The sequence below is a fragment of the Bos javanicus genome, chromosome 23, assembly GCF_032452875.1.
Source record: "Bos javanicus breed banteng chromosome 23, ARS-OSU_banteng_1.0, whole genome shotgun sequence".
Classification (NCBI taxonomy): domain Eukaryota; kingdom Metazoa; phylum Chordata; class Mammalia; order Artiodactyla; family Bovidae; genus Bos; species Bos javanicus.
The window spans coordinates 40849814-40875822 of record NC_083890.1 but is presented as its reverse complement, the minus strand read 5'-3'; the positions used below and the strand labels follow the sequence as shown (position 1 = coordinate 40875822).

The following is a 26009-nucleotide window of genomic DNA, read 5'->3' as shown; positions in this document are numbered from 1 at the left end:
AATGCTGAAGTTATACCACTGAAAAGAGGATTATTTCAAACCCTTTTTACAAACTTTCTTTTTCTGTCTCTAGCTCAGCGAAAATGGCACTGAAAAATGCTCTGGGTTCTGTGTAGGCAGAAAAATGCCCCACCCCTCCCCCAAAGGAGAGGGAAGCCTGGCGTGCTGTGGTCCATGGGGTCACAAAAGAGTCGGACACAACTGAGCAATTGAACAGCAGCAGCAGCGGCATCCGGACCTCTACCTACCAGACGCCAGCACAGCGACCCACCTCCTCCCAGTTACGGCAATAAAAAGTGTCTCCAGACCCAGCCAGCTGTCCCCTGGGGACTCGAAATGGTCCCAGGCTGATACCCACTGGTCTAAGGTGTACATCAGTCTACCTGGTGTTCTATGCTCTCTCCTTTCCTGCATCAGTTTCTCCCACTGAGGCAGAAGTCTCCAACCTGCGTGTATATTTCACTTACATTACAGCCGGTCTCACTCAAACTCTCCCATGAGTTCAGTCTGTCTGGCATTTTTAAAACAGCTCTAAGTCAAAACTCAACCACAGGCCTTTTCTAATGGCCCCACTACACTTACTCCCAGCCACAGGCCACGGAAACACGGCTGCTCCACAGTGACCTGACGATGAGCTCACAATCCATTCCACTGCTAGACGGGCCAAAGCCTGCTACTTGACTGTTACACAGAACTGTCGAAAGCTCTCTGCAATTTATTATCTTGACATCACTAATAAAAATTCTTTCAATCACAAGGTTTAACACAGTGTAAATCAAATACCCATGTGATTGACTTAGCCTGACTCTGATGACAGAACAGATGTCTGGGAATCAGATCGCAGGACATAGCCACCGTCTCAGAAGAAGAAATCAGTCTACCAAAGAAATAAGGGAATTTCCTCAACAAATTCTCTCCAAGAAAATGACTTAAACCGAGATGTTAAAAGATCCTGTTTTATGGAGTTCTTAATTCCGCTCAGACTTTCCACTTCGATTTCAGAATAACAAAACTGTAAATGGAAAACACAGCTTCTATTCTTACTGAAATCTTAAACAAAAAATACAGCTTCTAAGATTGGATATTAAATTCATAAAATCACCATCAGTCTTTTTGAGGTGGAGGTGGTCGTCTGAATTGCACAGACTGGTGGCTCGACACAAGGCTCTTACAGGGAATATAATAAGCATACAGATCCTTGGTAACAAGTAACCAATAGCATTTTAACAGATCAACCTCAGGGCATTAATCCTCTGTAACTGTGGCCATATTAATTAGTTCTAAGACATTAGAATTCGACGTTTTTCTCTCACTGGCCTTTCTTCAATGCATAATAATCTTATAAATTCTGCAAATAATGTCACCTTACTCTGAAGGACTAAGGGCCCAGGTCCTGAACCAAACACCAAGCTCTTCCTGGATTCTCCTCCATTTCTGTAATGATACTGGCCTTTGGGCAGTCAATACTGCTCCCGACAGACTCACAGTTTCTCTTTTACCTTTTGGGAAGGTGGTGCTGTTTAGTCACTAGGTCGTGTCCAACTCTTTTTTGGCCCACCAGACTCCTCTATCCATGGGATTCTCCAGGCAAGAATACTGGAATGGGTAGCCATTCTCTTCTCCAGGGATCTTCCTGACCCAGAGATGGAATCCATGTCTCTTGCATCTCCTGCACTGCGGGAGGAAATTTTTTTTTTTTCTTTTTTTAACTGCTGAGCCACCAGGGAAGCCCTCTGGGAAGGTGTTACACATTCTCAATTTGTTTTGAGGATTTGAAATTCAAGCCTTCATGGCACCTGAAGGGCTAATGGACAAGCAGGAAGAGTTTTCAGGGAGAGGTGAAGATGAATCCCCTATGCTATTTATTTTTAATATTAATTTACTTATGGATTTGGCTGTGTCAGGTCTTCGTTGCAGCATATGGGGTCTTCAGTGAATCGTGTGAGGGCTTTGTGCGTCATGGCGCACTCTCTTTAGCTGTGGCACTCAGACTTAGTTGTTTCACAGGATGCCAGGTCTTAGCTCCCAACCAGGGATCAAGCCCATGTCCCTTGCATTGCAAGGTGGGTTCTTAACCACTGGATCACCAACAAGTCTCTTCTTTGCTATATTAAATTGGGTGTAGGAACTGCCAGGAAAGATGATGACAGGATGGGGTGGGGAGAAAAGAAACTCAGACATCATACACACTGTCTTCAATATGCAAAATATCAAACTCTAAAGTGTTACATGATGAATGAAAACATCAAGACAGATAACAGCACAGAGACTGTCTCCAACCTGGCTACCCCCATCAAGCTGACGATGACAGCACCTTTGATACCAAAGTACGAAGGGTGGGTGAGTTTACAATCAGGTGGAAGTACATACAAGCTAAGATTTCCAAAGACTGCCTACTAACAAACAGCTTTTATCTGGCTCATGGAGAAAAGCAGGGTGATGCTCTTAAAAGGACTGAATACCAGATTGAATACTCCGTAACTGTAATTTTTACTTTGAAAGTTACTCAGGTATACACACACTTTTCAAAAAATAAGGTACATAGTAGCTCTTTATTTCTAAACCCACAATTACTAGCATATGAAACCAATTCTTGTTAGTCTTAGCCCCAGTTTTATATATCTTGCTCGCTGCTAGGGAAATTGAAACATCTTATTTCCTCATTCAGCATTTGCTGAGTACCTAGGCCCCAAGGATATACATATGAATAAAATATGGTCCTTGCACTCTTCATGTAGTGGTGGGAAAATAAACAGTCAATACTAACAAATAATAATAAACAACGGCAGAGCCATGAAAAAAGCAGTACAAGGGGCAGAATGGATATTTTCTCCATAAAAAGGACACGAACGTGGGTTTCCCACCCTAACTCCCAGCTCACAAATTACATTTTCTGTTGTGGATGGTTCATGGTGACCAAAGACTTTCAGTGCGATTCTTTTTGGTTCAAATCTTTCGGTTTGTTCCATCTCCAGGACAGATTTAACTACAATATTGGCCTCTGCTCTGGAACGTTCAGCTGACCAAGACAAGTTTTACGCGAGCATCAGTCATTGATTTTCTTCTAGTTCACCACAGGATCTAGAATAGCAAGTTCATTTTATCCCACATTCATGGCACCCCTACATGATTTTGTTAGCATTTCAGATCTGAGCTTTTACCTCATTTGGCTCTTTTACTTTCACTTACTAGCTAACAATTTTTTAAAAAAATCAATGAATAGCGTCTGAGTGGCCACAGGGCATAAAGCATCACGGGAACTGTACAAGAGTTTGTCCTCGTCCTAAAAAAGCTCTCCAGCCTTAGTCCGGGAGACAAACCTGTAAACAAACAATAAGGCGTGAATCAGGGGACCGCGGAGGAGTCCTGGGAGATGACAAGCAATGAACTTGGCAAGTGATGGGCTCCAAGTTGGAACACAGGTATTAATTATGTGCAGACTGGGGGAAGGCGTCTTCTATTTTTAAGTCCCCCTTCCCAGAATGAACAAAGTTTGAAAACCCCACCTGGATAAGAAGACAGGGAGTCACATAATGCTTAGCCAACAACATTTATTTTTAAAAGTCATATAATACTTGAGATGTCTGATGATAACACTTGACATGAAATTATAATTTTGAATCTTGGCTTATTTTCCCTCTGTACTCTCATCATTGGGTCTAGAGTGGTTTCTCAGAGCTTTCTCACAGATGGCTAGCTATGGGAGAAAACAATATTGGGGAGGGGAGAATTTTATATACTACCTGGGTATTACTTTGCAACAGGTAAGATCAAAAGCCAGCTTCCAGGCACATCTATTCCAAGACTAGCATCAAACATGTGCAAAAAGATTTTACTATAAAGAATGCTTTATCATGAACTTATTTTTGATGTATTTGGTTATAAAATTAGAAGGGTCAAATTAATTAATTAAAAAAAATTTAACCCTGTATACTAGGATTTTCTCCAAATCCTATTTACTCTACCCATTTTACTTGTATCCTGCTTCATTCATACTAGTGAAGGTTGATGTGTTTTCACAATAGTGTTTTGAGGCTTACTCTTCAGGTAAATTCAACAGGAACACTTGTCTTTTCAAGCAGCTAATTCCTTTTTAAGCAGCTAAATGTTCACCTGCATTTGTTTTTCAATAGATAACTAATTGTGAATGTAAGCAAAAAGCAATTGATGAAATTCAGATAAAATTGTTTACAATTTCCTATTACTGCTCTTAATTCACTATTTTCCTCAACCATCATGCCCTGTTTTCTGTATCTATCACGCACTTCAAACTGTGAAATTTTTAGACACTAAATGGTTGTCTGAAAATGTTTGGTGCATGCTGAACTTACGAGTTTTTTAATTTTTTTCTTGCAACTTTCATCCATGACTGTTTGCCCGAAAGACCTTCTGTTTGAGCCAAAATGTTGTTTGTTTGGTTTTTTCCCTAAATCCTGGCAATAACTTTAGACGTAGCTTTCATTTGTGCCACTGAATTCTAACAATGGCAAAAAAAGCTTCTTTATAGGACTGAATTATTTTAATTTTGCCAGCCAGAAATGACAGAAATAAATTAATGGGGTTGATGTCACATGGCAAAAGTGCAGGGTAAAATTAATCTTCTGTGACAGATATAAGTGAAATATGTACAATGCCAATGTTTAAATTACTTTCAGGATCTTCACTGACATTCTTACTTCATAACCCAACTTCTTGGGTACTAGTTTAATTTCTCTTGATTTTTGAGAAAATGCACATATTGTATCACATAAGTCTTGACTTACGTGGAATATCTTGAGTTATTTATAGGAAAATCTTATTTTCAAATTCTTAATAACAATACTGTATACTCTATCAATCATTATAATTTTCATTCTGTCTTACATCAGAAGGTGGCTTTTAAGCCAAAATGTTACTTTTTTATCTACAGATGGTTTGATATGCTTTGCTTCACAAAGAACCTGGCTGTCTTTTGGCTGGTACACTTTTCCAGCTAAAAATGAGAAACTGAAGGCAGAAAGCTGAGTAGGAACACCGGATGGGGAATTCAGATAGACTTTTACAGCATATTTTCATTATTTTCTCTAAGAGATCTGAATATTCAGCAAGCTAGTAAGGTTCTGGTTTGAATATAAATTGACACCACTATTTTAATTTCACCAAAAAAAAAAAAGAGAGAGAGAGAGAGATCTGTAGAATTGAAACTACCAAACAGGGAGGGAAATAAGAAGGGAAGAAAAAAGTTAATCTTTTTTGAAAAAAGAGGGGAAACATGTATGTGTGTGTCTGATTAACTTTGCTATACAGTAGAAACTAACACAACATTGTGAAGCAACTATTCTCCAATAAAAATGAATTTTAAAAAACTGAAAATAAATCAATAAATATTCCAAAAAAAAAGGCAAGGAGGTAAGGAAAGGATGGAGGGAGAGAGAGAGTAAAAAATAGTCAGTTTTTATGTGGGAGGTTAAGTTCGAACATTAAACAAATGTCATATATAATTCAAATTCACTTTGAAAATCCCTGATCTTTCCCCATAAGGCACTGCAAACATGATTTTGTGTAGATAACACTTGACAGCAACTTTCACACACACAGAAGTCTGGGAACCACTGAGTTAGACTCACTGGAGGGACACACAATAACGTCCAAACACTCAAACCATTCCTCTCTTATTATTACATCCCTCGAGTGAAAGGCAAGAATTAGCTGAAGAATGCTAACGTGGCCGTGCTTTCCAGCAGGTTTTAATTCATTCTGTTGTAAGAGGAAACCCCTTAAACTCTAATGCTTATTAATAAATTTATTGTTATTGTAGTTTAAAAAATCACGGCTTCATATCTTGTGTTTTTAATGCCGTGGCATGAAGAGTAACTTTAAAAGTCTTTTCTTTAAAAAATACTGAATCTGGTTGCTAGTTTAAAAAATGAAACATGTAACCAAATAAGTACCAAAGATTTTCCAAGGTCCTTCATGCCTGTTTTTTGTTTGTTTGTTTGTTTTCCCTTGCTTCTCCACTGTTTTGGAGTATTTTACCCCTGGTCTCCCCCATGGAGTACAGATAATAAAACTTGAACAGAATGTGAAGGACTTAAGTTAGATAAGGATGCTGTCCTGGCTCCTGGCTCTGTACCCCAGATTTCTGGCGAGAGCAGACCAGAACTTAACCTGTGCGGGCAGCCCCCAGAAGTCTGCTCAGCCCCCAGACACCTCTTTCTACTCCTTCCCTTTCTTCCTTTTCGTTTTCTAGTCCACAGTGTCCTGAGCTCCAAAATAAATTCTCATTCATTATACCTCCACTCCAGTAGCTTTAAAACTTTCAAGTGAAACAAATCACACTGAAGCCCACTGGCCATTTAATTCTTAAACAGCCAGAAAGAAGGGTAAGCATTACCACAAATGTGGGACACAGAAAGCGTGAAAGGACTCTTTTTATTTTTTTTTTCTTTATGAATGAACTGACGTGTACCTAAGGAAACAGTCGATCGTTTTAGAAAACACCAAATTCCTAATGTTTTAATTAGGAACGATTTAAATTATTACATCGAGAAGAGACTAGCTTCTAGAAATTGAAGGATGTCATCAAAAAAATTGAAACATTCAATTGGGAGTGAAGATAAGAAAAAATTTTCTATGAGAAAGGGATGGATGGGGTAAGAGGTGTAGAATTTAGGGGCTCTCTAATAAATCCCTAAGGAAAGGGAACGAGATACTGATGACTGATACTCCTGCTCAACTTTTCTGGGGATCCTTTTATTTTGGGGGGCAGGGCTACTCAGTTCCTGTGCACGTCTCTACCTCTGTGCATCTCAGCTGTGCGTTTTGGAAGGAAAGGTGCCACTGAGGATGACAGAACGTGTCGATCAACCATGTGCCCAGGTAGGTCTTGCAGCCAGGCTGGCATGGTCTCTGCTGTAATTCTATCCTCAGAACCCCAGGGTGACGCCACAGAGGACACGTGAGACCAGCAGCCTCGCCAGAGCACCATTTAGAGGAAAGGCGCAGAGTTGCCATATGTGTAACATGCACATTAAGGAACACCTGTAAGAGCCACTCAGGACAACCCTGGGGCATTCCAGGCTCAACGCCAGGGAACAATGAACGATGATGCACCACCAACAAGCAAGGCTGCAGCGGTTTGCGGGATGTGCAGGCAGGCTCTGACTTCAATACCCCAAGTCGCAGCTGCACACCTCCGTCTTTGCCGTTCCCATTAGCTCACCCTTGTCTGGCTGAAAAGAGCTCAGTGAATCAATGGCTTCTGTTGAACTGTTTATATATTTTTCAAGTTCTGATTAGGCCATTAGTCACTGAACATATTGCACAGTCAACTCGAGTAGCTGCAATTATGCAACTTCCCAAGAACATACCGGGAGCATTTACAGTGAGACCATGGTGCCAGTGAAATGTGAAATAGAGATTATTTGTCAGCAATTTTAAGAACCCTGCGCTTCAATGCCAGTGGAAACATACACGTGGCAGATAACAGAAGCTGGGAGGGAAAAAAGATGCGTGCTGAAAGTACCCATGTTGACTCTTCTGAACACAGCTGGGACCTGAAAATGAGAGCTCCCTGTACAACAAACAATTGCCAGAAAACCCTGCTTGATGTCACCTATCCCCTTAATGGTAATGTCCCCAAAATCCTTGAGGGACTGCCGCCGCCAAAGGCACAGAACTCCTGAGTCCTGACCTCATTCTCAGAGAGCAGCTGGTTCCCCTGCAGAGCGCCCCTCCATACCTGCCCACATGTGTATCCAAACACAGTCAACATCAGCTCCCACATGAAGCATCTCCCTCCTCCTTTCTACTCTCTGTTCTCACTTTTCATTTTCAAAATCAGCAATAATCTTGTAATTTGATATTCGAGGATTTCTCATTCAAAGCAACAAAGGACATTCATGAAAGAAAAGAAGGAACATGGAAGGGGGGGGGTGTCACACAATCTCTTTTTTATCAGAGAACCACTGATAAAGTGGTTCAGTGCTGAACCACTTCCACATGCAGCGCCTGGGATAAAGCAACGGCATACAGGACATCAAGGAAATGTGCAAGGGATTGGCAGTTCGCAACCTTCCGGCAGAGAAATCTGAAATGATCGGTCATGAGAAGTGGGTCAGCGCCTCTACATTTGCTGCACAAGTAATAACACAAGCAAGAACCTTCCTAAGAGTGTTTTATAGTATTTTTCATGGCACAACTGGTACTTTTTGGTCTATTAATCCACACTTTCCTACTTCTATTCATATACTTTATATGTATTTATTTGTTGAGTTATATATTTAAGCTGAACTTGGAAGGACAGTTATTTTTAAGAGGCTGCCAACATGAGTCAGGAGGAACCTCAGAAACCTGGCTTGCACTGGCTCTGGCATAAGGAGCCTTGACAGCCAAAACCAACCAGAAGGTTGATGCGATCCAGGTTTCCAAAACATGAGAGAAAAGAAAAGGCATCCTTTGCCTTCTTCCATCAGGCCTTTAAAAATATGTATCAGGCCATTTACCAAAAAGGACTCCTTCTGTAAGGTCACCAACCACTTGCTGGTGTGTTCAGAGCGCAAAACTAGATGTCCATTCATCAATCTAGCTTCAAGCAAGATACAGCTTTCTTCGCCTTGGATGGAGACGAGGTACGGAAGAGATATGGCACCCAATGGGCCAACACACCGGAGCGATCCAACACAGCTGCTTTCTAAATGAACGGCCCTGAGTCTCTGCACCGACAGCCTTCCAAAACTAATTGTGGCTGTGGGGATGAAGAGGACAGTTTCTCGGCTTCTGTGCCTTTAAGGTTATTTCAACTTTCCACCTCTGTTAACCCTCCCGCAGGAACTTTTGACAGAGAGCTCTCCTTAATTCTCACAGGCAGCGACGTCTAAGAAAAACATCTCGTTCCTCACTAGATAGCTGAAAACTGTCTCCCCTCTTTTGGAGATCAGATTCAAGGGGGCTTGAAGACGACCTGAGAGTGTTTATGACAGACAGACTCCTCCTGGATTTCAGCTTGGGACAAACAAACCTTTCACATGAGTCCTTGCAAACAGACAGTGCTCTGTTTGAATGTCTGAACCCCATTCTAGTACAAACATGCTTGGCAACCTAGTGCCAGCATTTTCTTCTTGGCAAACTGCTCTGCCGCCACCATGGATATTACCACTTCGGGATCCCTGCGACTTTCCTTTCCTCCCCCGCACCCCATCCCCATTCCCCTGAGATACTATCTGTGCCCGGGCGGTAGGGGCAGAGGCTGTGCCTCTAGGTGCCAAGGAGCTGTCAGCGCCCCTGGCAGGGGCCTGGTCCATGCCACACTTCTTCTCCTGGCGCCCCCGTGGTCTGACACCAGGACAGAATACGGCCACTTTTTCATCATCTGACTGTTAACTCAGATGCAGACCACAGGGCCGACAAATCAGCTCGTGGGTGATAGCTCAGGCACGGGGACATCTAGCAGCATCTTGACTCCAGGGATTTTCTTCTCTCATCTCCTAAGTTTCTCTTCACAGGGGACATGGTAGAGAGAAATCACCTTTCTCAGCTCTCATCTCTGTTCCTCTGGGAAGATCTTAGACTCCTCTGACAGCAGGAAAGCTGTAGCCTTCGCAGATGATGAATCCATCCCCCTCTTTACATTGAAAACTTTCTCTTATGAGAGGCTCAATTCCTTACTGGATGATCAAGAGCTACTTTTTTGTAGGGACTAAAACAGAAGACTTGGAAGTGGTCTTAAAGATCATTTGATTTTGTGGCTTCATGAACTGAAATTCTAATTTAGAGATCCTTGGGCCTCAACCTCTGCTCCCTGCCCACCCCCCATCCTCACCTCCAAGTCTTTGGCTCATTCAACAGAGGCTGGTGGGAGGCCTAGAATTCTCCAGGGGTTTCTGAAGCCACATTTAAAAACCACTGATGTAATCCAACTTCCTCATTTTCCTAAGGCACAGAGAAGTTAGGTTATTTGTCAAAGGCCACACAACAGTTAATGACAGGCCAGAGACTTCACCCTAGCCCCTGCTGTGCCAGGCCAGTGACATTCTTTCCTGCTCCTTCCTAAGTATTTAGTTAGCATTCTGCAAAACCACAATCATTGAGTCTCTGCTAATAAGGATAATGCCTTCTTAATGAATACATAATTCAATTTCTTTGAATTCATTATACAACCTCTACATTTTTAGAGTCTTATATGCAAGTGAAGTGTCACCTTCCTAGGAGTGTTTTCTAACAGAATAAAGGATTCCTCATTAATTCACCTTCATATTCTAAAGGTGCACGAGACTTTACAGTGAACAAACCAGAAGTATACTGAATGAAACTTTCTTTCAGAAAACCGAGGAAATGATCAATGGACTAACATATTTGCTAACTTTTGCAAACAAAATACACACATACACACCCTCTTCAGCTTACAGCTCCAGGAATTATTATGTGAGGAAAAAAGTTAAAAGCTTTCACTGTCATACCAGGTGAACTGGTAAGCACACGGGAAATTTTGTTCACTACTATACTCCATTTTCATCACTCACGCCATTTATATATTAGCTTGGAATACACACTGGAGAAGGAAATGGCAACCCACTCCAGTATTCTTGCCTGGAGAATCCCATGGACAGAGGAGTCTGGCAGGCCATGGTCCATAAGATCGCAGAGAGTCGGACACGACTGAAGTGACTAAGCATGCACACACTGGAAGTCAAATAATAAAACTGCATTTTGCTAAACTATTCTAAAATGAAGCCTTTGGGCAAATGATCGTGGCATCTCCAGCCCCTCTCCCCCACCCCCCATTATTGAGAACGAGTTGGGTACAGACTCTGGGTTTTCCCTTTACTGGTGAGGAACAATTGAATGAGTAACAAGTGAGGGCACAGAGGTGGTTCCCCCGCCCACAGACCCGGACGCATCTCTGCACATTTTGAAAGGCAGGCTCAGGATTACTGCTGCACCCACGCCACATGCCAAAAAACCACCACTTTTAAAGTCAACTTATGTAAAACGCAGAGTCTTCCCTGTTAGAAGCTGGAGAAGGCTGCTCTCTGCTCACGGTAAGATGCATCAAGGAGTCAGATTTTGTTAAGTTGGCATCTAACTTACACAGCTGACATTAAATGTTTACAGGTATTCATTGTGTACAGGTGATTAAAAATGAAGTTAGCCTTTATTGCATGGCAACAAATCAGGAAACAGAGAAACCGGTCATTGCTCAATCTTTAAACTGTTAAAAGATGAAACATGCTTCAAGTGGTACCAAGCCCAAGATATTTTCTTTTTCAGTAAGTTCTTTTGAGAGCAGAAAGTATTGACCTTAGCTCCACCTGTTATGTATTTACTGCTGCTGCTAAGTCACTTCAGTCGTGTCCAACTCTGTGTGACCCCATAGATGGCAGCCCACCAGGCTCCCCCGTCCCTGGGATTCTCCAGGCAAGAACACTGGAGTGGGTTGCCATTTCCTTCTCCAATGCAGGAAAGTGAAAAGTGAAAGTGAAGTTGCTCAGTCGTGTCTGACTCGTAGCAACCCCATGGACTGCAGCCTACCAGGCTCCTCCATCCATGGGATTTTCAAGGCAAGAGTACTGGAGTGGGGTGCCATTGCCTTCTCCGTATGTATTAACCATCTTAACCATGTATTACTTAAATTTTTTGTTCCTGGAGCTCTTTCATTTTTAAAAGTTTGTGTATAGACTAGAGATAGTATGTATTTACTTACAAGAATGCAAATTCAAAAAATTACTCAAAACATATTGACTTTTAGCATCTTGATACTGTATCTTGCAGGGCATGATGGTACAGGCCATAGTGCTTCCAGTAATACCTTGTTACAAAGATTATATATAATCATCCTACAGTAAATAACACAGACTCTAAAGAGAAAAACCATATCAGATTCTGAAATGTATAATGTCTCCTTCTGAACTTCCAACCTTATAGTCTTCTGAAGTACCACGTCCAGAAGCATGAAAAACAGAGGTGATTTCTAATCTGGTAACACACCATGAATTAGTGAATTATTCTCATAGTTCTTGCTCTAATTAAGGTTAAATAGAAAAGCACCCATTGGCTATTCCAACAGACAACCAGAGTTTCTGGTTGTGTAGTTATTTCCCTCATAGGGGTCCACCTCAAAGGTATGAGACACACAGGTTTTCGAGAATTATGCTGGAAACAGATGTTTACGTAAAACAAAATACACAGGATGGTCAAACTTGCTGAAAATAAAGATTCTTGGACACTAGACCCATTTAATATTATACTTCAAGCTAGAAACAAAGAAGGTTAACTAACATATTCATATGGGGGGCCAATTTTTTTCCATCCATAACATGCAGAAAACCTTAAGAGCCTTTTCCGACAAGATTTCTTTTAAGCCCTACAAATACTTTTAAGTACAACCTCCCCAGACTTTAAACAAAAAAAAAAGTTTATTTAAAGGTGTAAATGAAGTCAATCAAATAAACAACAAATATTTACTGAGAACTTTCTATGTGGCCAGGATTACGTTTCTAAATCCCATTACAAAATTATTTAACTTTATAAAGAATGTCAATAAATAGTCTTCCAGAATGTGCCTAGGGCTGTAATTCCATCTAGTTTCTATGATGACACCGTAAACCCTGGATGGAATTACAATCTTAATGTGGACAATCAGGGTGCTCTACTCTTCGTGCTTGGGGAATCCATGATGAACTCAACTTCTAAAATAATAACCACCAAGCCTTTGGCATGTAATTACAACCAGGAAGCCAAGCCATCCACTGGCTAGTACATAAGAAATGTTCCATTGAAAAGTACCTCTCACCTCACTGTAACAAAATCTAGTTAATACATCTGAAAAACCTCTTCATCTCCAAAATTAAACTTTCTACTTTTGTCATGAGAAAATATCCAAAAGGGTTTACTTTACAGATATGTTAATATATTTGGTAGGGACCAGACCATCTGATACTCAGAGAAGGAAATGGCACCCCACTCTAGTACTCTTGCCTGGAAAATCCCATGGATGGAGGAGCCTGGTGGGCTGCAGTCCATGGGGTCCTCTAAGAGGACCGCTAAGAGTCGGACACGACTAAGTGACTTCACTTTCACTTTTCACTTCCATGCATTGGAGAAGGAAATGGCAACCCACTCCAGTGGACTCTCTTGCCTGGAGAATCCCAGGGACGGGGAGCCTGGTAGGCTGCCATCTATGGGGTCGCACAGAGTCGGACACGACTGAATGACTTAGCAGACCATCTGATATGACCAGTAAATTCTTAGAATCTTCCAATCTCACCTTCAGACACCTAAAACGAAAGTCTTAAAGGGCAATATATTAAGAAACAAGGGGGAAAAATCATACTTAAGAGCCCTAAGAAATTACTGGCATGTCTTCTAATTCCTTGAGATGAACCTGACTTCTATTCACATACACAAAGCCAAGTGTCTTGTGTCTGCAAGAGGGGGAACAAAAAAAGATTTATCTGGAGAGATTAAACTCAGGATTATAGCAAAATGAATTTAGAAACAAATCCAGAATTTTCCTGGGAAAACAAAAGACAATGATACTATGAATCAGTGTCTTTTTTTTTTCTTTCCTCAAGAAGCCTGGATAAAAGAAGAAACACACACACACACGCACACACACACGATAACAAGCACCACAGGGTATGAAGGCAAACATGCATATAAATTCAATCTATATATCTGTATTTAGGACACATATGGCTTCCTTTATCATATCTAACTTTATTTGGTACTTGTAGAGGTCACCAAACCTCTATAAAAATCAGTATTGCCATAGCAACTAAGAGGCTAAAAAAAACCTCTGTCCGAAGGCCTCATCAAATCCAATATAAGGCATACAGAAACTGTCCTTTATGTGGCCACCTTTAACACCATCATGCTTCTAACAGCAAAGGTATGTGACATTCCCATGAAAACTCAGTTCCTCCAGGGACCACTTGTGGATTATGCTTACTGAGTTCCTACAACACTGACAGTTGAGAACTTACTAATAGCATTAGCTCTTCAGCTTATTTTCAAACTCCAGGCAGTTGTATCACAGCAGTTACCTAAAGTAAAAAGCAGTCAGACAGGAGATAGTAGGCCAAAACAACTCTGATGAATTTCCATGAATATGAAACATATCATTTAGTGGCTTTTCTTAAAAAACTTTGATTAAAAAAAAAATGGACTGATGAAATGTCTGCCTCTTGGGAGTTCATCCCTCTCCTATAACCTGAGAAAACACACGTGGTACAAGTGAATAATTTTTCTTAGAAGAAGTAATTCCTCTTCTTCTTCTTTTTATTTTTTGGCTGTGCTGGTCTTAGCTGGGCGTGTGGGATCTAGTTCTCTGACCGGGGATCAAACCCAGGCTCAAGTGGTAGAGTCTTAGCCAATGGATCAATAGGGAAGTCCCAAGAAATAGTTCTTGAAATAGCTCTGACGTCACAGAAAGAATAAGAAGAAAAAGGGCTCTAAGTTTAACTCCAGCAGTAAGGTGGTACTAGCCTACCAACTCAGTTAAGAGTCCAAGGCTTTCCTGGTTGAGACCTCTATCTCAGTGACAGGAATAACGCCTGACTCTGGCCTTTGCCCACGGTTCTCCGAGGAAACTCAGAAATGGTTAAGTAAGTACCTGTTCAACACTGAAGCACGCTAACATTGAAGGCTGAGTAATTTTCGACAAGTTGTAACATGCTGTTGATGGAATATACCCATCCTCACTCAACATAATACAGCAAACCAAAAAATAAAATAAGGGGAATGGGGAAAAGAAGGAATTCATTATACGCCCACTTTCTACAGAATATTCCTGGTGATCCTTGCTGTCCTGCTGCTACTGCTAAGTAGCTTCAGTCGTGTCTGACTCTGTGCAACCCCAGAGATGGCAGCCCACCAGGCTCCGCCGTCCCTAGGATTCTCCAGGCAAGAACACTGGAGTGGGTTGTCATTCCCTCCTTTATCGGATCTTCTCGACCCAGGGATTGAACCCAAGTCTGCTGCATTATAGGAAGATTCTTCACCATCTGAGCTACCATGGAAGTAATGGGGCTATCTAAAAAGCACTGCCATTCTAGAACTACCAATAAACTACTTCAAAAATTAAGCTTAACATCTTGAGATTCCCACTAATGACATTCCTGACAACTACCAAAAGCTGGGTAGATAGCTCTTCTTCCTTCCTGTCATGCTTTACTGAAAGGAAGCAAGAAAATAGATATGTTTGGTGGTGTGTGTGTGTGTGTGTAAACATATACCTTTCCTATATGCAGCAGGAATTTCCTGTCTGGTATATTTTAAAGCAAATCAAGACAATACTCTTCAGGACAGAGCCTGTGAGTCAGGCAGTATTATGGGGCTAAAATGCTTGGGACTGCTTAAGTCATAGGAAAGCAAGTTGAAAGGCCTGGGGCTATTCCACTCCAGACAGAAAAGAATGGGAAAGAAGATGAACTGTGTTGGCAGTTAGAATGCTTTTTGACAAATGTTCTCATTTGCTTCCTCATTTGGAGTTTTTAGCAACTACAGGAGAACAAGATGAAACAATCAAAAATGGCACTATTTAAGACCTACTGTATAGCACAAGAAACTCTAGTCAACATCTTGTAATAATTTATAATGAAAAAGAATCAAAAACTGAATATATATACATAACTAAATACTTATATATAACTGAATCATTTTGCTGTATACTTGAAACACCACAAATTATATTTCAATTTTAAAAATGAAAAAAAAGGTTTACATGGTAAACCATAGAGGAATAAGTTGTTTTTTAAAAAATATTATAGAGGAGGGAGGGGACATGAAGAAAAAAATAAAAATAAAAAACATTATTTGTTTTCTGATTGGAGAAGCTCTCGGAGAATACAGTCCTGATAGATGATGATATTCGGTACTCAATGCCATCGGCAACTTGACCTTCTCCAGGCCACACAGCCCAGTACTGTCATGCCTCCACTTGGAAACTAGATACAAGGAGGACATTTGTTTATTCACATTACCGAAGAGGTAAACTCCAAAGCTCTCCTGGACGTGTGACAGGTCTCCAGCAGCTCCTTATTCTTTACAAGTAATTAACCTCTTGATGGGCTTAGAGCAGTCACAGCGTTAGAAGCCACAGCACACAGCTGATAAGTTGTAAACCCTGGGGAGAGAATAATTGCAAAATAGATTTCCAGGCTCATTGGAAAATAGATTTCCACTTACTGAAAAAAAAAAAATACACTCAACTTTTCAGGAACATCTGAATCACAGAATTGCAGCATTGGCAGGGAATTTAGAAAATGATGCTACTGCAACTTCTGACACCAATAACAAGAAAATGGAGGCACAAAGAGTGACTTGCCCAGATACAGTCTCAGTTCAGTTCAGTTCAGTCGCTCAGTCGTGTCCGACTCTTTGTGACCCCATGGACTGCAGCACACCAGGCTTCCCTGTCCATCACCAACTCCCGGAGTTCACCCAAACTCATGTGCATCGAGTTGGTGACGCCATCAGTCTACTGGACACAAACTGGGTTAGCACTGCCTCAGGTCAGACCTGATTATCCAGCGTGGCAAACTTTCACATCCAAGCCCCTTCATAAATCATGCTGGTGCCATTCAGACAACCTTCCTGCCCTTAGGTCACCCGATTACGTTTTAGGAAAGGACTAGGAGATAATGACTAAGCTATGAAAACTGAGAATGCGACAAAGGAAAGGCGCGAGGGAAGAGAGACAATGAGAAAAGAGCCGAAAGACAACTCATGCTTTCAGTGCTCGCAAACACCACTTGTGCTTCTCCCTGCATTTAAGTGCATGATGAAATCTGTGATACAAGCCTCATGTACTCTGCAGTGACGAGGACAATTTCTGGCCAGAATCTCGTGGAAAGTGTCACAGAAACATTCCTTTGGAAGCAGGTCCCAAATCTTGACATGTTCCTTTCACCACAGTCATCACGAAGTCTCACGGCAAAGCTCCTGAGGGTAGGGACCTGGTCTGTCTAGTTCACTATGATACTCCCTGGACCTGGGGAATATGCAGCCCAGAGCACATACTCTGTAAAATGTACTGAAAGAATGAATAAAAACTCCTAAGAGGAAAGAATAAGAAATATGCATAGTTTGGAAATGCATATGCAGTATTATCATTTCCTCTAAGGAAAAATGAAAAAGATACCTATTTGAAATGTAAACAAATGTGAAAAGATAGGTGGTTTTTTTTAATATTTGTAAAAAGTTAAAAATGTAAAGCACCTATTAAACAGTTACCATCACTTCCATTTATTAAGTAGGTACCATTAGTTAAGCCAACACAGTTCTCAGGTTATAAAGAGCTTACAGCCCCAAGCACAACATCAAGAAAACACCTTAATTAAAGGGTAGCAAATAAATAGTTACTGGGAAGATACCATGAACAAATAATAAAAGAAAAAGCAAATGTAGTTGGAATAGAATAGAAATGGAAGCTCTACGCACTGGGTGTTCAGACAGAATAAAGGTGATCATTGTATATTTTCTAATGACCACCGTATAGTTCATATAATTGACCTGTGTGCAACCACTGAAATCAACATTTCTCTCTGTGCTTTTAAATCCGAACCTATACTTTAGCAGCTCTATCTCAGCCCCAAATAAACTATCTGACAAATAATTTGGACAATTACTTTGGGTCCTCATATAACTTGCTGGCTCTCTAATGAAATAAACTTATAAATTAAGTATCAGTTCAGTTCAGTTCAGTTGCTTCGTCGTGTCTGACTCTTTGTGACCCCATGAATCACAGCACACCAGGCCTCCCTGTCCATCATCAACTCCCGGAGTTTACCCAAACTCATGTCCATCGAGTTGGTGATGCCATCCAGCCATCTCAGCCTCTGTCATCCCCTTTTCCTCCTGCCCCCAATCCCTACCAGCATCAGGGTCTTTTCAAATGAGTCAACTCTTCGCATGAGGTGGCCAAAGTACTGGAGTTTCAGCTTCAGCACAGTCCTTCTAATGAACACCCAGGACTGATCTCCTTTAGGATGGACTGGTTGCATCTCCTTGCAGTCCAAGGGACTCTCAAGAGTCTTCTCCAACACCACAGTTCGAAAGCATCAATTCTTCGGCGCTCAGCTTTCTTCACAGTCCAACTCTCACATCCATACATGACCACTGGAAAAACCATAGCCTTGACCAGACGGACCTTTGTTGGCAAAGTAATGTCTCTGCTTTTTAATATGCTATCTAGGTATAGGTAGGTATAATATGAACAAATGTAATTATAAGATTTGCCAATTTTAAGGACTTGGGAAAGACAATTAGATCCAATTAATATACTCACATTTGCATGAAAGTGAAAGTGAAGTCGCTCAGTCGTGTCCGACTCTTTGTGACCCCATGGGCAGTAGCCTGCACCAGGCTCCTCTGTCCATGGGATTTTCTAGGCAAGAGTACTGGGGTGGGTTGCCACTTCCTTCTCCAGGGAATCTTCCCAACCCAGGGATCAAACCCAGGTCTCCTGCATTGTAGACAGATACTTTACCATCTGAGCCACCAGGGAAGCCACATTTGCGTAATGGGAAGTAAATACAAATAAATTTTTCTTTTAAAAAATTAATATGATTTTAGCCATTATAAATGCCTAATAATAAAGGTAACAAAATCAGCAACCACTTTGAAAAATAAAGGCTATGGAATAAGCATCACCAATTCAACAGACATGAATCTGAGCAAACTCTGGGAGATAGTGAAGGATAGGGAAGCCTGGTGTGCTGCAGTCCATGGGGTAGACTGAGCAACTGAATGACAACATAGAATAAGCACCATAGTAGGTGCTTTACACATACCTCAAGTGGCTATTCTACCTTTTTGCTTTACAGATGAAGAAACAGGCTCAAAAGCTAAATAAGGTGGCAGATAGGTCTTCAAAGATAGGAAGATACGTTTAAATGCATAGCTCTTGATCTATTCAATGGCTGTATATCTGAGCAGTCAGGCAGCATAATGATGAGACCTAGGCTTTGGAGTGGAGAAGGCCATGGCACCCCACTCCAGTACTCTTGCCTGGAAAATCCCATGGATGGAGGAGCTTGATAGGCTGCAGTCCATGGGGTCGCTAAGAGTTGGACACAACTGAGCAACTTCACTTTCACTTTTCACTTTCATGTATTGGAGAAGGAAATGGCAACCCACTCCAGTGTTCTTGCCTGGAGAATCCCAGGGACGGGGGAGCCTGGTGGGCTGCCGTCTATGGGGTCACAAAGAGTTGGACACGACTGAAGCGACTTAGCAGCAGCAGCAGCAGCAGGCTTTGGAGCTCAAGCTCCTAGGTTTACATTTCAGCTCTACCACGTGCTAGCTATACACCCTGACCCCTCTGTGCCTCTGTGTCCTCATCTCTTAACATGGAATCATAACAATACCAAAAGCCCTGCTACCTACCAGCTCATCAGGTGGTTGTAAGGACTAAGTGAGGTAATACACATACAGCCCAGAGAACACCGTCAGGACTCAAGACTGTCACCTGTGCCAAGGTTTAGTATCCTTAGGGATGCTAAAAAGAACACTGAATTTGGAGTCAACTGGCCTCAGACACACACACACACACACACACACATTATCTAAATACTGTGTGACCTTTCCCAAGTCACTTAAACTTGCTGAGCTTCATCTGTAAAAATGAGATGCCAGCTGCCTTGTATTTCTCCCCAGGATTGTTATAAGTAACAATTAATAGACAATGTATGTGACAGTGCATTAAAGGATTCAAAAAAGTGCTCTGAACTACCACAGCCATGTGAATTATTAGCAACTTTCAGCCTCTCAAAACCAAAGAGCTCGTCTTTATTACATTCTCTCCAGCCTGAGAATTTAACATTGAGCATTGGTTCCAGTCTTCACACTGGACTACTTATAATAATAGAACAAATGTCTGGTCATTCAGGACTCGATCAAACGGAACTCTATTAACTATCTCCTTCTGCACACCAACCGTGAGAAGGTAATTGATGTTCACCATGACCCCAGAGCACTCCAAGACTCTGAAGTACCTTCGGGGAAAGATTAAATTATGTTCAGCCTAGTTTATTAAGAAATGTATTTAATTATATTCAAGATCTTTGAAAATTCATGACCTAGAGAGTAATCACAGGTTCTCTGGTCACTGGAAGCTTCTGCTCAACATCCCATCCCCAAATGCACTTTATCAGAGTTTACTCTAAGATACAGGCCACCCTGGGATAAGAAATACTGGGAATCCAGTGTGGTAATTATACAAGTCAAAAGAACTTTGTCCTGAGCAATCCTCAAGGACCACAGAAATAGTAAAGTCAAAATATTGAAACAATGAAAAATTTAAACTATGTAAGATTGCAACATGTTTCGAATATATTATAATCTTGGCTTTGTTAATAAGGAATTTAAACATTTGAACAAGGAATACCATAAAAACACACCATTAAATATCTTATTATTCTCAGTACTTAGAAGTGTAAAAACAGATGAGTCATACTGAATATAACACTCCTCAAGAGTAGGAAAATAACATTTTGCTCATTTTTGTCCACTGGTTCACAGAAATTATGTGTATGCTAACGAGGAACATAGTACACAAAGCAAAAAGTTAGACCATATTAGGGGTATGGCTATTTGCCTTTGTCAAAATTACTACAATGCTGTTATGTTATCTTTTCCAATTAAAAACTGGAACACAAATGTGCCTAAGTCCTGTATCTCAGTGCTGGGAGAAAAAGGAATAGTCATCCATTATAACCCTCTGTTCAACAGACGGCTTACCTCTGGAGAATTTTGGAGAATTAAGGAGGTCCTCCCACCTCTGCTTGAACATCTCCAGTGACAGAGGTCTCATTACCTCTTCAATCACCTTGTTCTATTTTTAGGCAGTCCTGATGCTAGAACATTCTTCCCCAAGTGGAGTCCAACTCTCCTTACCTTTAACTTCCTTCCTGTTCTTAGTTGGGCTCTCTGGACCCACTTCAGTAAAAGTGAGTTCACTTCCCATCAGGCTGTCTGCCAGTTTCACTCACTCTATCAGTTAAATAATGACCTGCTTCTACTCATATTTTTCACTGTTCTCCTACAAACCATGAGGACCATTCTTCAGAGTCATATACCACCAGCTAAGGGGCTTCCCTGGTGGCTCAGTGGTAAAGAATCCACCTGCCAATGCAGAAGACGTGGGTTTGATCCCTGGGTCAGGAAGATTCCCCTGAAGAAGGAAATGGAAACCCACTCCAGTATTCCTGCCTGGGAAATCCCATAGACAGAGGAGCCTGGCGGGCTGCAGTTCATGGGGTTGCAAAGAGTCGGACACAACTTAGCAACTAAACAACAGGGCTCCCGGGCTCCAATCTCCATGAAGACTGTGATGGCCATGGTCCTATGGTCATCAGGGTACTCTGTGGACTTTCCTGGGACCCCGCTATCACACACACTGTTTCTGTGAGAAATGTATTCTGAGTTCCCAAGGTATGACTTATCATCTTTCTGAAAAGATCCATTTATAAACTACTATTTCTACTTACGGGGAAAATACACTTAAGAAAAACTCCACGAGGTATAAATTATCACTCTGTCTTCTTACCTGTCTTATGAGCCAAGTAAGTATTTTGGTGTGTGCATAAAAATCCTCAGCTACTCCTCCCTTGGCTAAAAGGAGCTGACTAGAAGCAGCATTAGCAAACCCATACTATTCAGATCTCTTCTGCTGCCCGGGATCACAGAGGCTGAAGACAAATGCCCTGAGTTTCTCTAAGTCACCAGTCTCCCAGGTGTTTACCTACATACACCATGCCCAGCCAGGCATGTGGGACAAATCCAGCACTCTGGGACCTGCTGGCATTGACATCCCTTCTGAAGCTCCTGGTCTATACCTTAACAGGCCTTTATGTATACCTTGCAGTAAAAGCAATGAAGTCCTATACGATGTCTTACTAGCAGCTTTGTCTTGAATCGTAAACGGCTTAAGCAGAGAGGTGATCGTATTTATTTTTATTATTTTATCCAATGCCCGTTTCGGGCTGTTACTAAAATTTTTAAATGTCATGCACACAGACAGCCCTTACTTTATATATGAATGGCTCAATTTAGCTGGGAACCGTCCTTCCTGAATCTCTCAGTCTCCACCACAGAGAACGTGGCCAGCACTGCCTTGGGCCAAACTGAATAGCTGGAGTCAGGGGTTAGAATCAGGGTATACAATCCAGCCCAGTAATTTTATAAGCTTGCTTATCTGGTTTCCCTTAAGTTTACAACAGATCAGATACAGGCAAATGAAAGGAGCTTTAAGACATGACAACCAAGAAAAGTGGATAAGGCAGAGGCCATGGCATCAAAAAGAATTATGAGCTTCTGGGGCCTCATGCATGACTCTACTATATCAGTGTAATCACTTCAGAGAAATGACAATAAATCTCCAAGAAGAAAGTTAAATTATGTTCACTCTACTGTACTCTATTTAGGAAACTTTATACCGCATTTTGGGAGAAGGCGATGGCACCCACTCCAGTATTCTTGCCTGGAAAATCCCATGGACAGAGGAGCCTGGTAGGCTGCAATCCACGGGGTCACGAAGAGTCGGACACGACTGAGTGACTTCACTTTCACTTTTCACTTTCATGCATTGGAGAAGGAAATGGCAACCCACTCCAGTGTTCTTGCCTGGAGAATCCCAGGGACGGGGGAGCCTGGTGGGCTGCCGTCTACGGGGTCGCACAGAGTCAGACACGACTGAAGCGACTTAGCAGCAGCAGCAGCATACCGCATTTTGCATTGATTTCTGCCTGAAAACGTTGAGGTTTTTTTTTTTTTCCCTTCTAACAAAGTCAGCACTTGATGTATTTAAATATTCTGAGTCAATATACTATATCTGAAAGCAGTTAATTCCAGGAGTACGCAAAATTAAATATTTAAATCTTTACTAGGGAAATCTGAAGTAAGAACAGAAGTGAATAATCATTAAGAAATTCTAAAGAAGTAATGGGTTTGCCTTCTCTTGTGGAGAGGAACATTTGAAGGAAAGAAATTTACTTGCAAATCTATACTGCTCAGAAGTCCAGCTGTCGTAAAAGCCTTTACGTTTAGGTGGACCCAGAGAATTCTGACACCTCTCACAAGAATAATGTGAAGAGTTCTCTCCCCTTCTCGTTTTCAATAAAAAGATGGTTTTGATTCTAAAAGCTAAGAGGGGAAAAAAAAAACTAGGGATGCTTTTAGTGTAATACTTTGCCAGCTCATCTCTTAAACATCCTTGCTATGTGGATATGATACTTCCATTAATAAGAGTTTTAGGGAAATTCTGGCATGGCTTTTTTACTCTTGGAGGACACTGCCCTGGGCTTATTTAGTGCCAACATCACCATTTTAAAGTGGAAATGCCTCAGCGAGGTGAGGAATGGAAGTTCGTCAAACTAGCATACCTATCAATGCATTTTATTAAGTGGACTTCCATTGCAGCATATATATCAGATAATTTTGTTTCAGATTACAAATCAGGAAAATTCCTTAACATATTATTAGCGACGGTGTAGTCAGGCCTCCCTATCCGTGGGTTCTGCATCCTTGGGTTCAACCAAGAGCAGGTTGATAGGACTTGAGCATCCTCAGATTTTGGTACCTTTGAGGAAACCTGGAACCAATCCCCCATGGATACCAAAGGAAGACTGTATTATTAAGTGTTAAGGACAAAATAATTCTAAGAAGAAGTAAATCCATCATTACCATCCATCAAATTGTTACAAACTCCACTTCTTTAAATATCTATTAACTTTTTCACCCTTGGACTCCTTGAAGACCCTTCTCAAGCCTTCAATTCCCTTCAAATCCATCTCAAAAAAGTTCGTGAGATGCTATATAGAATACAGCTGTTTATTCATCTTTCTAACAACACTTTTTCCATTCTTTTTCTGTACTAAAAGTATTTTAGAGCTTTTATTAGCCGCTTCTTTGCACTTAAATTTTGGGGGAGGGGAGATGGTGGTGGTAATCTGTGGAAAGCTAGCCTAATTTATTTTCCTTTTTTAAAATTATTATTTTTTTAATTTTTATTGGGGTATAGTTGATTACAATGTTGTGTTAGTCTCAGGTGTACAGCAAAGTGACTCTGTTATACACACACATATCCCCACTCTTTTTTAGATTCTTTTCCCATATACGCCATTACAGAGTATTGTATAGAGTTCGCTGTGCTATACAGTAGGTCCTTATTAGCTTAAAATTCTTATCCTTTGTTTTCTATAATTATTTTTCCCTACAGTTGCCCCTCACTCCCCAATTCTCTCATAAAAGAGACAAAGCTCCCACTGGGCTTAATCTTCAATATTTTTTGGAGGGGGTTGTTATCAAGAGCATAATTTATTGGTTAAAAGAGCCAAAATAGTGCTTAATGATCATCTAGCGAAGCATATTCTTTTCACAGTGGATGAATCAAGGCAGAGAGCTACAAAGAGTGGGAAAAAACCCTCTATATACAGAGGCCCACCACTGAGAGTATAGGTACTGTGTAGGGCTTCATAGATGTCAGCAGATTGCATCCTCAGAAGGCACCAGCGAGGCAGGAATTATTATCCCCATTTTACAGGTGAAGAAAGCTGAGGCTCCACAATATTCCATAATTTGCTCTCGGTTTTTCAGTTAGGAAAGGAATGAGCACAGGACTCATTTGTTTTCATCTCCACCTCACTTTCTGTTAGGACCTTGGCCTCAAGGCCTAGGCTAGTGTTCCCCTGACTGCATCAGCGTGTTTGCGTGTCCAGTCGTTCAGTCATGTCCATTTCTCCTGTGACCCCATGGATTGTAGCCCACCAGGCTCCTCTGTTCATGGGATTCTTCAGGCAATAATACGGGAGTGGGTTGCCATGGCCTTCTCCAGGGGATTTTCCCGAGCCAGAGATCGAAGGCGCATCTCCTGCATCGGCCGGCAGATTCTTCACCACTGAGCCACAGTGGAAGCCCATCAGAGTTTCATTAGCTTCAGGTGTTTTTAATTTACTCACCGGGTGCTGCTCTCTGTAGAGAAATGACCAACCTGTGCCTTCCCAAAGGGACCAAAGACTTCTTCCTTCCAAATTTTTAACCCACTTCTAACAAAGCCACACATGGAGTAAACAGCACCCAAGTACAAATAGTACAAATAAATAATCAAGTCCTGAGAGTCAGTGTGTGCCGTTCTCATCAATAAATAGCTTCAACACTGGGAAGAGACCCCCCCAGGCCCTGGGAAGTTTTGCCCAAGGTACAGAACGAGGTCCCTTTCTGAGTCTGTAGGGCCGTGCTGCACACACATCTCATGCGATGCTTCCTGACTGCTCCGAGCACCAGGAGCGTGTACTTGCCCACCCCAACCATCTGTCCCAAGGTCACAGCAGAGATAATGCCACAGGGTAACAAGCGGGGGTGGGGGGGGGGGGAGAAAAATTACAACCTCTTGGAGTATAACTTTTAAAACTTGTGAATCACTGTGTCATACATTTGAAAATTATATATCAACTATTCCCCAATTAAAAAAAAAAACAAAACAATGATGAAAGAGAAAAAGACCCAACCAACAAACAAAAGGGGCAACTGGTTCCACTTCTCAGTGATTAAATTTTCACTTGCATGCAGACTGACTGCGTTCATTATTCCTTCGAGCAGTGCCTAGAACCTTCAAGTCTCAACACATCACTCTATCATTAGAGAGTCCCGCTGAAGAAGGCCTTCTCTGATAAATTATTGTGTTAACATGTGAGAGGCTAGAACAAAAATGTGTTTGAGCTGCCCACAGGACCGGCCACTCCCTACCCCTCCCACTCTCATTCCCAATACCTAGGAGGTGATGTTTTATTGTTCCAAGTGTATACTTAACACAACACTGGGCTTTTCTTAAACAAATCAACTTCTTTCCAGAGAGGATTAAACACCTAATGGCTACAGCACCGTTAAAATCTCTGCAGCGTTTGTGTATACATTTCCCATGTTATATGATAACATAGACATATTTCAAGTAAGCAAAAATAATAAATTTTCAAGGCCAATCTATTTTAAAAAATAATCTCAATAACGAAAAAAAAATCCTAACTGAAGCTAAA

The 26009-nt window shown here is 41.4% G+C and overlaps 1 protein-coding gene across 20 annotated transcripts in view; it reads right to left on the bottom strand.

The window, feature by feature from the left end:
- The window catches only part of ATXN1 (ataxin 1), a 421040-nt gene that overhangs the window by 328862 nt on the left and 66169 nt on the right, over positions 1-26009 (bottom strand). For 2 of the 20 annotated variants that reach the window (XM_061398786.1, XM_061398803.1), the window contains 2 exons: positions 18266-18442; positions 15960-16102 (listed from right to left, as the gene is read on the bottom strand). The exons of 13 other annotated variants lie outside the window; for them this stretch is intronic. The gene's annotated coding sequence lies outside the window, so the exon portion shown is untranslated. Of the gene's footprint in view, positions 1-467; positions 12950-13961; positions 14022-15959; positions 16103-18265; positions 18443-26009 lie in introns of those variants that run through there. 5 more of the 20 variants (XM_061398789.1, XM_061398804.1, XM_061398792.1 and 2 more) reach the window with 4 other exon arrangements.